Below are 15582 nucleotides of genomic sequence, written 5' to 3' on the forward strand. Positions count from 1 at the left end.
CCTGTTCGGGTGAGCGGGCTCTGATCAGTCAATCGTCCAGGTAGGGGTAGATGTGAATCTCTCCCCTAACTGGCCCTAACTCTAAAGGGATGGTTCCCTCAACTGGTGTATCTAAGGGCCGTCGATGTCTGAAAGTCCAAAACTAAAATCTATCTGTGTCTAAACCTATGCTTGCCCTCGCTCTATGATAAAGAGTTCAAGAGATCAAGTTCAAATCAATGTGCATAACGTACAGAGCAATCCACGACCAAGGTGCAGAGTTCCTAGGAGACAAATTAAGTCTACATTGCTTAACAAGGACGCTGAGATCGAGCAGCGACATCCATTTGGAACCAAGACCCTACAACAAAAGAACATTCATAGGATCTTCTTTCTCTCACCTCGCCCCAAAAATCTTGAACGAGCTACCAAAGAACATATGTAACACAATAAATCACCTACTATTCAGGAAACTCCTCAAATCCTGGCTCTTCACCCCATAACTAGAAGAATGCCTACGGGGGTATATATACAGCTGAAACAATGCTGAGTGAAGAAACCAATCCTCCCGATACCCGTAAACTATCACTCATAAACAGAAGTTAAGGGAGAACAATCTACAGCCTATCAACTTACCAACGGAGAGATGGATATGATAGGCGATACCATAGAATGAACACAGACAGATAGATTGGGATGGAAGGGCAGGGACGATATATATCTATAACACCTAAGCCCACAAACTACACACAGGCAACAATGGACCACAGACAGAACATAGATAACAAGGGAGTGGGTGACCACTAATTTACTGCACCAATACCAGAGTGGGGGACAAGACACAACCCTTCCTATTACACTAAGCTCAAAACAATACAGCTAGGAAGGTGCCACGCCTTCACTCACAATTAGATGGACAGGGGAAAAAAAGTTGAAAATATGCCTACCTATAGGACAACCGGATACATAGGACAAGATTTACAAGGACCGAGAAATAACCCTATGTGCAAATCTCTACATACCTAACTCACGCGAAAATCCATACAACCATCTTCTCGATTAGCAAACCGCACGCACTTCACCACGCCGCAACAAACAAACAAATAACACATAAACCGCACCAACAGCACACAAGGTCTCGCTTCAGTCCAATATTCACACCAAAGCCCAGCGCATGGTGAAAACCGAACTGAAGCTGCCAACAGCACACCACGTCTCACACTTTCCTACTCCCTCTTCACCAGACTAACCCACCTCGCCTTCTTCTTTACAGATCCGCCTGAGCGCCTGGGGACCAATTCCGTTGGTAACGGTGCACGGTACAAATATCTTTAACATTAACATAAAATGTGGTAGGAAGTCTCTTTAAATGAAACATTGTGATTAAAAAGAAATATATACCAAGGCTGGTTTCAGGTGGTCTTCTCACCAGGTGTGGCTTGGTTAGCATCCTCAATGTTTAACAATCAACAAGAAGTTGTTCATCAGCTCTTCTCCACAAAGTTCTTATACTCTGTTCAACAAGTCCCAAGCTTCACTCCTTCCAAGTTCCAAATAAAACAAAAATATAACACAGTTTCTACCAGGCTTCCCTTCCCCAAGCTTATGCCTCGTTTCACCAAACACAAATTCACCTCTTTTAGGCCTCTTATGGGTCCCTTCCAAAGCTCAGGCCCCTTCAGTTTCAAAACACAAGTTCAGTTTCTCTTAGGCCTCTCAGCGTACCCTTCCCCAGGCTTATGCCTCTTCAATTTTAAACAATAAATGTAACTTGTCAAGATGTGCCTTTCTCTTGTTTACAGTTCCTTTCACAAACCTTCTCATGGGGTAATATCAGAGACTTTCAAAAACGCTAGGTTCTTGGCTCGTCCTAAGAGCAACATCTCTGAGCTTTGGCCCATCTCTGTATTTCCTTATTTGCTCCTCTTCTATCCTTTCCTCTTCCAGGAGCTTCCTGCACCCCTTGGTTATCGTTCACTTGATTGTGCTCACTTGTACCGTCTTTGTCTTGCTTTCCCTTTCAGCTTGCCGTGCCCCTGGCACTTTCCCTTTGGGTTCACTTTCTCTTCACTGTGCCTCTTGCACATTCATTTCATTGCTTTCGTGCATCCTTGCACCTGTCTTTTTCCTTTCCGTGACTCTTGCACACTTGTCTTCTTCGCCAGTGCTCACTTGCACCTTCACTTCACTTCACATTTGGGTCACTCACACCTACTTTCTTGTTCACTTTATTTCACTCTCCGGTGCTCACTTGCACCTTTGCTTCACTTTCGGGTCACTCACACCCTTCTCATTTATCTTCAAGCCTTTTTTCTTTCTTTCCACTCTCTCAGCGCCTCTCCCTCACGTTCCTTATACTTTCCGCTATGTTTCTTGCTTTCTGCTTCGTTCCGCTTGCAAATTCTGACCTTTCTCCCTTCCTGCTCCAGCTAGCCGAACGCTCCTGAATTTCTCGTCACTTTCACCTTTGAAACTCACTGGGTAGTGTTGCGCTGGTGATCGGTCCTCTCAGGGCATATGGGATCGAGGTCAGGGTCTCACCACCTGCCCCTTAGACCCATTGGGATGGGCACACGTCCCAAGGGAACAAGCATTCCTCCACACGCCGCCAGCAGGACACAAGCTGCCTCAATCCGGGTCCCTGGAGACATGGCTCCCTAGCCGCACACTGCCGTTCCTAACAGGCACTGGGTCAGCGTTGCAGCACGCTGCTCTCCTCATGATCCTTCAGCTCCCTGCTTCTTGTTTTTTCTGCTTCCTTCAGGATTCACAGCTCACTCTCCTGATTGTAAAGTATAAAAGGTGCGATTTAGTACAGTCAAGTGGAGTCAGGTGTGAGTAGTCAGTGTAAAATGCCTGACCCTATTAATGGGACAATCTAATGGTAGTAGGTGTCAGTCTTTCTTTTGTTTCTCAAGGTGTTTTATGCAGGTAATCCTCACTACTCTTGGTTGCCTCTTCTCAGTATTTGTTGGAAATGTGAAGGGGGAGATTTAATGGGATTGCAAATATCCTGTGAAACATGAGGAAGGGGTTTCAGATGGGAAATGGGCAGAGGAGGAATAGGATGTCTCACCCTCTGGTATTCTCTGCCCAATCCCCCATGACCCTCCACTGAGGTGATCCTCCCTCGCTTGATCACCCCCAGGGTCGGGATCCAAAAGCGATGGCTCTTCCCAGGCCACCTGAATGGAAGATCCAGGGGGAGTAGGTGAGAGAACACTGTCGGGTTTCTCACAGGGGACAGTTTGGAGGCATTTTTTAGAAAAGGAAGGCAGTAACCATGGGCAACTGTCTGCAGTGCTCACGCTTTGGAAGTAATACTTGTCACTCTTCCACATGCTGAGATAACCTGCCTCCTACCACATTCTTGTGGGTTAAGGCATCAAAGAGGTTTTGGAGCTACAGAGGCTGCGGATGGCAGAGAGACTGAGGGTGTTGAAGCACCTCTGCCTCCACGTCCTCGTAATCCATAAGGCTGTCTCCTCTTTCTTCTCTGGAAGAAATGGCCACTCGATCTTCCGACGGAAGAGTAAAACCGAAATGCCGACTCCTCCAACCCTGAGAAGTCGCTTGGCCCTGCTGCGCCTGACGAATTGCAGCACTCAGAGATTTAGCAGCAGCTTTTGAAGACTGGATTTTCTTAAAACATTCATCCGCCTTACAACGGAAAAGCTGAGACCCCTCAAAGGGCATATCTAAAAGCCTAGCTTGCACTAGCTTGCACTTCAGGCGCAAAACCAGACTTCTGCAACCATGCAGACCTCCTTAGTACCATACTAGCAGCCATGGAGCGGCTGACACAATCTTCCGTGTCTAGCCCAGACTGAAGTGATTGGCACATGGCATCCTTTCAGTCTTGCATTATATTGAAGAAACACTCTCTCTCCTGCCGCTCGAGGATATGCTCAGCCGCCATAGCAACCACTTGAAACACTCGTGTATAGGCGCGTTATGAATGCCATATCATACCTCCCACAGAGTGAAAGAAAACTTGGCCAAGGCACAAGTGGCATTAACTGCTTTTAATGCTATGCTCCCTGCAGAGAACACACTCTTCCCCAGGGCATCTACTATTTGGTCATCTCTGTCTGGCAGAATCATAGGTTATGCCGCAACTTTAGACGTTGAGGTAGCTGCTTCGACCACCAAGCTCTCCAGACTTGCATGTTTTGAAAGAAAATCCGGATATCAATATAGAAGGGTATGTACTTTTTAGTAAGGTCTTTATTCACTGCCGGGGTAAAATCTGTTTTTTTTTACTAATTTCCCAAAACTCGATTTTTTACTGCAGTGTGCAATGGAAGGATGGGATTCTTTGCAGGACCTTTATCAAGAATGTCTGTTAAGTCATGCTGTTCAAATTCCACAGCAGTTCTACCCCAGCCAAGATACTCGATAGCTTTTGACATGACAGCTCCGTACGATGCATCAGCATGCCCAGAAACATAAGGTGAACCAAACTCCAACTCTGGAGAAGAGTTTAGCCCACTAGCATCTTTAAGGGTGTCAAGCAGATCCCTCATCCTCGATTCTTCCGAGATGGGCTCTTCTCTTCCTTGTTGTAAATGGAGCTCATAGACTTTTAAAAAAGTATTTATTTGCCTGTGGCTTATGAGCTTTAGACAGGCTCAATGAGGACATCGAAGGCTTCGAAAAGGTCGACCACAACACTGATACCTTCGACTGAGCAGGCGGAAGTTTAGAACAGAGGTTGTTATACTCGATACCCTTTATTGGCTCCACTAGTGATCCATTGTGTTGAAATGGGACATAACCCAGATTCTTTAATCTGGTTTTGTTTAGAAAAATGTTTTGCCAATAACACAGTTCAACTGGCTAATAAATTGTCCTACAAGGAACAAATGTGGATATTTAACTTAAAAACACTCCACAAAGGCTCAACACATTGGAGTCGTGGCACTTCAATAGTCGCTAGCTAGATGCCTCTGCGTTTTTCAATTTTTAATTTGCTCTGTATGGCTATGACGATTGTTTAGTATTCTAGCTCAAGTTACATAACCTTTTGTCTATATTAGAGCACTGTGGCCAGTTGTTGTCATTTTTGCTGTCAGCTCCCGTGTTTATAGATGCCATTTATATCAGATTCTGTCTTCTATAGTCATCTTACTCATGCTGTTTTTGTAGTGTTATGGTTATTTCTTCGCTCCATTCTTGAATTATTTTTCTAATCAGCAGCGGCGATATTCTTCTTTGCATTATTTCAATTTAATACGGTCTGAGCATTTGTGCTTCGTTTTGGTAATTGGGTTCCTTGAAGAACTTCAGAACCAATTTATAAATTGCTGGTCTGAATACCGTGCCTAAACTGGACTACGACACCCAGAATCCACCTGGTGTTTAGTCAATAGCCCTTAATTTACTCATGCTGTTTTTGTAGTATTATGGTCATTTCTTTGTTCCATTCCTTCATTTATTTCTTAATCAGCTGCAGCGTTATTCTTCTTTGCATTATTTCATTTTTATACGAGCTGAGCATAAGTGCTTTGTTTTGGTAATTGGGTTCCTTTTTCTGCAGCACATACAAACATGCGCAGTCAGACATCTCTCCTGCCTTTAAAAAGCCTTGTTGCACCATTGTGTTTAGCCAGCCGTTCCGTGCAGGTCCCCCCACGTATGTGTAGCGTTTCGAATCTCAATCTATTTTGGGACCAAGCGGTTGCCATCTGCTCTCCTTCGGCGCCTGGCTATTTTACAATACAGCAATCGTTTGGCAGGTAAGCTTGCGGCCAGTCTCCTCGCTTTGTAAATCACTTTTTAGCCATAGTCCTGTTTATAATTAACTTTGAGGCGCCGCCCCCTAGACTGTTGCATATTGCTTTTGAGCTCACTTTTACAGCGTGACTGTGTGAGCAGCACTAATTGATTGATTGTGCATACCACGCCTCTACATTTTAACACTTCTTGGCCCCCTCATTGCAGCGTGGCTGCATGTAGGTGTTCCCCCATTTCAATTAGGCATTTGAGATGCACATATTGCAGTATTTTTACATTCGGGGAAGCCGTGGGTAATTTCTTGCCACTTAATATTATAATGGAGTTTCTTTGCGGTTGTTTCAGCATTTCGCAGATGGTGTTGATTGTTCAGGCTAAGTTGTGCTGCCTCTCAAGTGTCTAACATATGCAGCTCTGGATTTCCCTAGACTGCATGGGGCGCCTTCCAGGTGAGTTACCATCTCCGCCTTAGTTACAGCACTCCTTTCTGAACCCAGGCCACTCACCTAACCTAGTGCATTTGGAGTCTGTTTTAGGTCATGTTTGAGTTTTTAATTTTTCTGTGTGACTGGCCGCACTACACTGTATTGGCTGTTACAGCAGCTCGGTTTTTACCAGGTTAGTGTACAACAAGCGCTGTTCAGATATAGACACTGTTATTGATCAGGCTATTCTTATTTATAGAGATATATAATTACATATATGTTTTCTAGTGGTTGCTTCACCATGGCCCTGAAGGTCCTTTTCCACGCTGCACGGTTCTCTTTTGTGAGTCACTCACCCACTTATTCTGGAATACAAAGCTGTTGTAGTGGGATCCCTATGTGCTAACTTTTATTATGGCATATATGGTCCTAAATCGTTTTTAAATATTTAGGCTGCTAGCAGTAATCTTTTTCTTTCTTTTTTAATCATTAGTTGCAGACAGTCGGCAATATTTGGTCTTTTCATGTAGTAGTTTATAGCCGTTTTTCTTTTGTGTTCCTTTACAGAATAGTAACATCCACCTCCTGAGGAAGACGTTGTGTTTACTACCACTACACGTCGAAACCGGTCAAGAGATAAACTCTATAGGGATGCGATCTTTGCACTTGTTCCTCTGATCCACCCTGACAATAGATTGTCTAATAATTATTTCTATTGTTTGTAAACACTACAATAATGTGTGTTATTATGGGGACAAGTTATGAATTCCTTTTCCCCATAGGTTTTTAGTATGTTTCTTGTGTCTTTTAGCATTTTGGATGTATGTCACGGTATGATGAGTTGTGTGAGAATGAATGCACCATGAACGGTTTGTATGAGTGATGATGTTTTAGCTGACTTTTGTCATATTGTTGCTGCTGTTTTGCTATATTAAAGTGATTAGTGTATAATTAATTGTGATTCATTCACCAGTTTTCAATTTTTGTATCACCTTAAATAAATTTTGATACATTATTTCTAATAATATCCTTCTCTGGACATATTCTTTCTGTTTTTCTTATACTCGATACCCTGTCACGGCACGATTGGGTCGGAAGCCTTTTTTTAGACTTTTCCGAAGGGGTAGGTATTGCTGCCTTCGTAAAAACCTCCAACATTTTCATCAGAATTCTTCTCACTTGGCTTTGGAATCTTTTTTTGGGAAGCATACCTGTTTTCCATTGGGTGAGGATTCCAAAGAGGTTGACTGAGATCAATGGTACCTCTTCTTTGATTTCCTCGAGGAGGACGGCAAAGAAGGACGAGAACTCGACCTGGAATGCTTTGCATGCATGCTGCATTTCTTGGCCCGGTGAGGAAAAACCTCTCTCAAACATCTTATTTTCAACTGGGTGATCGAAGCAGACTTGGGGGAAGGCCTTCACTGTCATTGACTGACAGGAGCCACAGTCATCGATCTTGTGGCCTGTTCCCAAACACCAGACATACCTGATGCAGATCTGTTCCAGCGCTGTTGCTTCTGCCTTTCCTCCCTTCCCCTCCCCAGCATCCATTCCCTTGTTAACCTGTTGCCTCCCACCCTCCTCCCCTGATTGGAGGCTGCACCATTGCACCTGAGCCTACCTTCCCTGCCGTGTCCCATACTCGCCATTCTGGCGTCGTGCAGGTGAGGGAAGCCCATTTCAGACCGGCCTGGGCCTCGTAGCGTAATTGGCATTGTGCTTTTGTATTACATATTTAGTGCTCCCAGCGCTGTTGCCTCTGCCTTTCCCTCCCCAGCATCCATTCCCTTGTTAACCTGTTCCCTCCCGCCAAGCATCCATTCCCTTGTTAACCTGTTTCCTCCCTGATTGGAGGCTGCACCGTTGCGCTTGAGCCTACCTGAGTGCGGGGGAATGGCTGAGTGCGGGGGGAATGGCTGAGTGCGGGGGGAATGGCTGAGTGCGGGGGGAATGGCTGAGTGCGGGGGGAATGGCTGAGTGCGGGGGGAATGGCTGAGTGCGGGGGGAATGGCTGAGTGCGGGGGGAATGGCTGAGTGCGGGGGGAATGGCTGAGTGCGAGGAACGTACATAATATGCATTGATATGCGGGAACATTCGAATGAACATATATCATACCACACCTCACGCCTACTCTCCTCTTTACACCATCACTCAAATAGAACACAGGGATACTATGACACCATTCGGTATAACTGTTCTCATATCAACATCTCCCGCTCACTCCCCATCACTCTAAGTAACCACCGCTGGTTTAACACCCCCAGCCAGGCGTTTCTCCTCAGGCCTAACGCAGCCACTCTCGAGCTGGATTAATTCTGCCAGAGCGTACACATTCTCCTGACCTCTCAACCACCACACCTACCGCTAAGAAGCAGCTACCACAATAACCCCGCACCAGCTGCACACATACTCTGTGCGCACACGCACCTTTTGTCTCTCTTCACCCTCTCTACTGACTCGAACCTCGGTTCCCAAGGGCGTTCATCCTACCAGCGCCTTCAGACCATACCAATGGTATATAAGGCGCTATATAAATGCAAAATACAATACAATACATCTTGGAACCACAATCAGAACATCTTTTAAATCCCGTTTTCGGGGTAGACATCATCGAGTTTGAAAATGCGCTGAGGCGAGTGAACCGTTTTGTAGCTGCAAAGCGGAAAAACGGAACTGAGGCAACAAGCATGCCATTTATACTGATATCATAGTTGAGGATGGACGGAGGCCGTTGGGTAACACGAAGTCGACGACAATGCGTGGGAGGACACAATCGAAATGAATGCTCTTTGAGAGTGTTTTTCCTGAGGTAGTTAGTGAGATAGTGTGGACCTGTATTTCATGCCACACTTCTCATTCTGGAGAGAACCCTAAAGGCAATGCAGAATTGCATGGGTAGTGTTACAAAGGTCCATAGTTTAGGCTGGGTGATGTGAATGCAGTAATCTTGGGAGCAGGTGCCACTGTCCGCTCAGAGATATCTGCCTCAGAGAAGAAATATGGGGTATCTCCCAGGTTCTCCAGCCCCTCACTACCCCAGGTCTCAAAGATTTCAACTCTGCCCCCACTAGTAGAAGCCACTGGCTGTATAAAAAGGGATGAGGGTAAGAGGAGAAATGATTTGACCCAGGAAAGGTCAAATACTATAGCCCATGTTTTCTGATTCACTGGGAGGAAAAAAATAAACTCCACCCACCAGCCTTTTACAAACAACCCTGGTCTGTGGCGTGGTTCTACCACAATTGCCCAAACCCACTAAGTGCCAACAGGGCCCTGCTGAAAGACCAGTCCTTGTGACACTTTAATGCCTAGATTTCATGTGGTCTAGGAGGAGAGGAGGAGATCTCCACTTGGACACAAAACCCCATAATGAAACTGGACACACCAGACTGTATGCACAGGCATATTAGTTCCCCACTTAACACAATTCAGGAATACAGAAAATACCTGAACTGGAATTTACTGAGATATGGTTTGTGTTTTATGAACACAATACTGTGGGGCAGGCAAAGAATGGCCCCAACACTGTTCTTCTGTCCCGCAATGGAATCCCTGTTACTGTCAGAGAATGGTTTGTTTGGAGATGCTAGCTGCATGCCCTTCACCCATCCCATCAGTCTGTGAACATGGGAGTCCATGGAGCGGGAGTCCTATGAAGAGAGGGCTGTAGTGATCAGGTTTTCACAGCAGAGTGGGAACCCATAGGCAATGCCTCACCTAAATGAGCGTTAAAGGAAACATATATGGCAGCCAGTCTTGACGAAGGCTCAGGCCATGAGCCTACAACTACAGCACAGAATAAAATACAGTGCACCTACCAAACTTGTAGTTCAGACATTGCTGAGACAATCTGGGGCCTTGGTTGTCTTGAAGACACAGCTGCAGTCAATTATACAATTATGAAAAGCCAGAAACAATCTGGTCTGCTATACAAAATAACAACGGCAGCCAGTAAATCAAGTCCTGGAGTAGACATGAGAATATTAGTGCATTTAGGAGTGGGAAGGGTGGTGGAGACGAGGAGAGCAGTAGAGCATCTTGGAGTGACATGGAGGAGTTTAGAGAGAGGGAAGGTAGAACAATCAAAAGGGTGAGATGAAGTCTGGAGAGAAGAGGCATTAAAGAAAAGACCAAAGGAGAGAGGTTATAAGATATACAGGAAAGATAAAACAGAAGGGAGAGGAGGTAAAAGAAAGGAAGTGAATGGAGAAGGTAGGAATGCTTGGGAAGAGAATGCAAGAAAGTGGAGTAGAGGAGGAGGTGGGGAAAGACCCCGAAAGGGTTAAGAGAATTAAAGTGAGTAAGAAAGCTGCTGGCAGGCAGAGAACCCAGTAAAGTAAAAAGGTAGTGAAAGAGATATCCTAACAAGGCGAGGAGGAGACAAACAAGATTAAGAATTGGAGGGATGGGAACACTGAGAAAATCCAACAAAGGAGAGATAGCTAAGTGATAAAAGGGAAGCAAGATGGGGAAGATGACAAAAAGGTACAAGAAGCTACCATCATAGAATAAGACATAGGTCCAAAATACCTTCAGCTATCCCTCCGCAAATACCTCCCCTCTCAAGCTCTTTGCTCCTCTACCTTCAACTCCCTCAGGGCCAGTCATTTTTCAAAGAAACGAGATGGGGGTAGATCTCTGTCTTCGGCTGGGGCCTCCCTCTGGAACAGCCTCCCTGCCACTCTAAAACTTGAGGAGAACCATCTCCATTTCCGGAAGCACCTTAATACCTTCCACTTTTCTTCTGCCTTCGCTCCCCCTCTCCCTTGCTGATCTGTTTTCTCTTGGCACCGTGCACCTGGCCACCCTCTGTCCTCCGGGCCCAGGTACCTGCTAACCCTGCCACCGTCTGGCACTGCCTCCAGGCCATCCCTTGCACTGGGGTCTGTATCTGTACCCATACAGTCCCCCCCTTTTTCTTCCTGCACTTATCAGACCTACCCTGTCTGCTCCCTTAAAACTAGCACTTGAAAATTGCTGGCTGCACTACCACTGTATGTTGTCTTTATTATTTATTTATTATTTATCTGTTTCTCCTCTGCTTCGCACTTTCCACTTCTCCCCCCTTCCATGCACTTTTCCCCTCCCCTCTCCCATGCACTTGCGCATTCTCAAAGTCACTGGGCCTAGTAAGATCGCTCTTTTGTTCTCCCCTGTTCCCCTCCCTTGCCTTGTCGCGCTCTGAAACACTTGTGTATGAGCGCGATAGCAATAAAATATCAATATCAAAAGAAGAGAACAGAAATGAGGAGTAGAAAGAGAGGATTGGGGACTGGCAGACAAAGGAAGGAGAGCAGAGAGTTAACATTGAAGGAGCGTAGGCAGAGAAAGTCCCAGGTAGTCCAGCAAGGGATTAAACCTAATAAGGTCTAGTCACCTACAATAGAACAAATGGCCCAGACATACAGGATGATAAACAGAGACGTGATTTAGGATAAGAAGCAGACGTAGAGAGAACTGTAAATGGCATTTTGACCATCACCAAGGAAGGGGAGAGGGAAAGGCTGAGAGACTGCTAAGGTCAACAAGTAAGATTGATATGTGTTATTATATTGACCCCTTGCTTCAATTTCTCAACCTACCCTAATCTGATATATCTGCAAATACTTAAAAAGAAAAAGGAACGAACCATTTAGAATGGGCTACTGCAAAACAAAAGCTAGAACTGAGACGAGACAGGAGTTCAGCTAAGTGCAGGTAAGCGCAGTCCCCATCCAGTCTAGCCTCAATTGGGGATTTACCTTAGCTACCGATTCAAAATGATTGGTTCCTTTTTCTGCTTGTGTATTTGCAGATGTATCAGACTAATTGGCTAGTAAAAAAATAAATCTGCTCAGATCTGTAAAGAAGAATCCGCCTTACAACTGGAAAAGCAGATCCCTTCAACAGAGCCCAGAACAGCAGTTGCCTGTCTTCCTTGCCATTGCCAGAGGCAGCAGCCCCACACCATCTATCTTGTTGATGTAATGCACGGCTACAGTGTTTTCCGTCAAGATCTGGACACATGGAAGGAAGAACACATGGAAGGAAGAAAAGGCACAAGAGCCAGTCCCAATGGCAGGCAGCTGCAGGAGGTTGATGTACTCCCTATCCAATCCGGGTGAGTGCCCAAACTTTTCAATGAGGTGTCCATAACCACAGCCATTTGAGGCCAAAATTGCCAAACAGGTTCCACACCATAGCAAATTGTCTCTCGGGGCTCAATGCAGGAGAGCCTTTAGCAAGTTGGTGGAAACCTTCCAGATATCCATCATTTGGCTTTGAACTGAGACCACTGATACTAAAGCAGCCACTGGAGTGATTCAATGTGCAGCCAGGCCTCTGGCACCACACAAATCTAGGATGCCATGATATGATATGGCATTTATAACGCGCCTATACACAAGTGATTTATGGCGCAACGGAGGGGGAACAGAGGGAAGACAAAGACAGCGATCTTACTAGGCCAAGTGACATTGAGATTGCGCAAATGCAGGGGAGGGAGGAAAGGGAAAGTGCGGGGGGCTGAGGTGGCAGTTCAATGCATAGGATCAACAGTAAATAAATAAAAAATAAATAAATAAATAACAACAATATGTAAAAAGTGTAGCGAGTTTGTGGCAAGGGCAGACATCAAGTGTCAAGAGCTGGAGGGGTCTGTAGGGATACAGAAACAGCCACCAACTGCATGGGTTGCCCGGGAGGCAGTGCAGGCGTGCAGCTGGTGGGGGAGGGGACCTGGGCCCGAGATCAGAGGGTAGCCGAGTGACCAGTGCAGTTTCAGTTAGGAGTTCAGCAGAGGAGAGAAAGGAGAAGCAAAGAGGAAGGTCTTGGGGTGCTTCCAGAACCATAGATGGTTCTCCTCAAGTTTCAGGGTGACTGTTCCAGAGGGAGGCCCCAGCCGAAGAAAGAGATCTACCACTACGTTGCTTGGAGAAGCGACTGACTCAGAGGGAGTTGGAGGCGGATGAGCAAAGAGCTCGAGAAGGAAGATATTTAGGAAGATAGAATTGAAAGTATTGAGGCCCCATGCGCCCTTGTGGACAATGCAGAGGGTTTTGAACTTAATCCTTGCAGCTACTGGGAGCCAGTGCAGGGATTTCAGTCCTGGAGAGATACGATCCCTGGGCTTGAGGCCAAGGACAAGTCTTGCAGTCCTGTTCTGGATGAGTTGCAGAGGGGGGAGAGAAGCAGGCAGATTTATAAAGAGGCTGTTTCAGTAGTCCAGCCTAGAGGGAACCAGAGCTCTGGAGACAGTGAGCTTCTGGGAGAAGGAGAGGAAATGAAGAATACCTCTGAGGATATTTGCATGGGACTAGAAAATAGAGAAAAGTCAAGGGGTTGACCAAAATGTCTCGAACATCTGGAGGATGTCGACAACCCAGTCCTTGGATGAAAAAGCCTGCCTAAGCTAGTGGCCAGAATCAACCCAATAAACCAGATTACTGGATTATTTGAGAGTGGTCTGAGTGGGACTTGTTGAAGTTAAAGAAAAAACACAAGCTGTGGTGCCAATGGCATGTGTAGTATATAATACATGTAGTCCAGCTAAGACATTGTAGAGTGACCAATCCAGTTCCTTCTGAGATGGGCAGCCACTACACCAAGCAGCATGAGGAAAACCCTGGAATTGGATTTGAACCCAAAGGCTGGCCCTGCAAACTAGCATTGGTTGCCCTGACCATAAGCCTCAGGTAGCCCCTCTTCCCCCGGACATCCGAGAAACAGTCCACACCGATTTGGTCAAAACCAAACTAAAAGCCTACTTCCTTGCCTCCAAATTACCCTCTTAACCTACATCTCATCTCTCTTCTAGCTAACATGTGTCCCTCGCTTCCACCCTCAAAAGAGCACTGTTCTTCTCTGTATAAATAAATAAGGTACTTACTGTGCTTTTGATGAATCGGCATGTGCAAGTCAAGGCATGAAATAAGCATTTTCGCATAGCAATTTGCTATGTAATTCTGTAGGCTTGCTATTAAATTGACATTTGTGTAGCAGAACTGGCAATTTAAATTACCCTAATCAATAAAAGCACAGCTCGCCCTATATTCCACTCTTGCCCTCAGGGCTCTCCTTGCCCTTTTTTATTTTCTGTTCTCTGCAAGTTCAAATTTGCTAATGGAGAGAGAGTGCAGATGTAATCATCTCATCCAGCTCCTAAAGGTGATAAAAGAATGGGAGGGTAAAATTCTCTCTTTTCAAATAATTACAAACCAGAAGTAAATCGGGATGTTATTTTTGTTAAGCCAAATATATTCTGTTGGCAAAGACAAGTACATGTTCACTTAATTTTGTTTAAAAAGACAGTCCTGCAATTCAATTCCTAAAAATGCAAGTTGTTTCATAATACATAATTACATTATTTCTACTGTAAAACACTGCATTGTCTCTATGTTTGTCAGTAAATTTCAGTGTATTGAAATCTCCTAGTGTCAACTATACTTCATTTTGAAAGGCAAGGTGCATCATATTGAGGAGTGAACACTTGAAAATGTACATGATCACACAACCAAATGCTTTTGATGGAAAATTGAGTTCTGTGACCTACTGGATGCATGCATCTGTGCAACTAGTGTCAACCTATAAGTTTGTATTGTTTGTTTGTTTTAATATTTGTAGTGCGCCGCCAGACCCGAAAGTATCAGGGCGCAAAAAGCATCAAGGTTATTATTCAGCTTAGGTTACACTGCTGTGCAAGTACAGATTTACAAAATGTTATGTAGTAGGTTGTAGATGAGGCGCAATGTGCAATACAAGACTGAAAGGCAATCAGAATACACAGTTACACAATAGGGCGAGTAAGACTAGAAAGGCAGGCAGAGTGCAGGAATACACAATATACACAGTATACAATATGCGCTGTATGTACAAAGAGCAGGAATTACATGAGATATGTAAAGGGGAGGTCAGAGGTAATTTTCCTTGATCCAGTGGATGAGGATGGACCTAAAGCCGAGGTAAGACAGATCGTCCCTCAAGGGCGTTGGGAGGGAGTTCCAGTATTGGGCAGCTTTAACTGGGAAACTGCTTCAACCAGCCTTGGTACTTTTAAATCTAGGCACTGTTAGGAGGGTGGCATTGGTGGTTCTTGTGGGCGGTTTGAGGATTGTCTCGTGAATCTAGCTATGAGGTATTGTGGGGCGGCATTGTGGAGACATTTGTGGGTCAGAGAGACTGTTTTGAGAAGGATTTTATCTTTCGTGGAGAGCCAGTTATTAGATCTTCTAAAGTCAGAGATGTGGGCTTTCTTGGGAATACTTAGGGCTGCTCTTAGAGCATTGTTTTGTAAAATCTGGATCTTGTTGGTAATATATTTATTACACCCTAAATATAGGGCATTACAATAATCCAGTTTGGACCAAACAAGGGCTCTTGCTAACGTGATACAATTATTGGAGGAGAGGAAGGGCTTGGCCGCTCTGATTAGCTTACAAGTATAAGCAGTTGATGAGGCCA

The 15582-nt window shown here is 45.2% G+C and overlaps 1 protein-coding gene and 1 long non-coding RNA gene across 3 annotated transcripts in view; one reads left to right on the forward strand and one right to left on the reverse strand.

The window, feature by feature from the left end:
- Positions 1-15582, reverse strand: part of FBXL13 (F-box and leucine rich repeat protein 13) — a 2326763-nt gene that overhangs the window by 65054 nt on the left and 2246127 nt on the right. The gene's annotated exons all lie outside the window — the stretch shown is intronic.
- On the forward strand, positions 5606-7094 carry LOC138513316 (uncharacterized). The gene is made up of 3 exons (XR_011281742.1): positions 5606-5717; positions 6061-6164; positions 6708-7094. It is a non-coding gene; the product is annotated as an uncharacterized lncRNA (long non-coding RNA).

Source organism: Ambystoma mexicanum, chromosome 12 (assembly GCF_040938575.1).
Source record: "Ambystoma mexicanum isolate Mex_15411 chromosome 12, UKY_AmexF1_1, whole genome shotgun sequence".
Lineage (NCBI taxonomy): Eukaryota > Metazoa > Chordata > Amphibia > Caudata > Ambystomatidae > Ambystoma > Ambystoma mexicanum.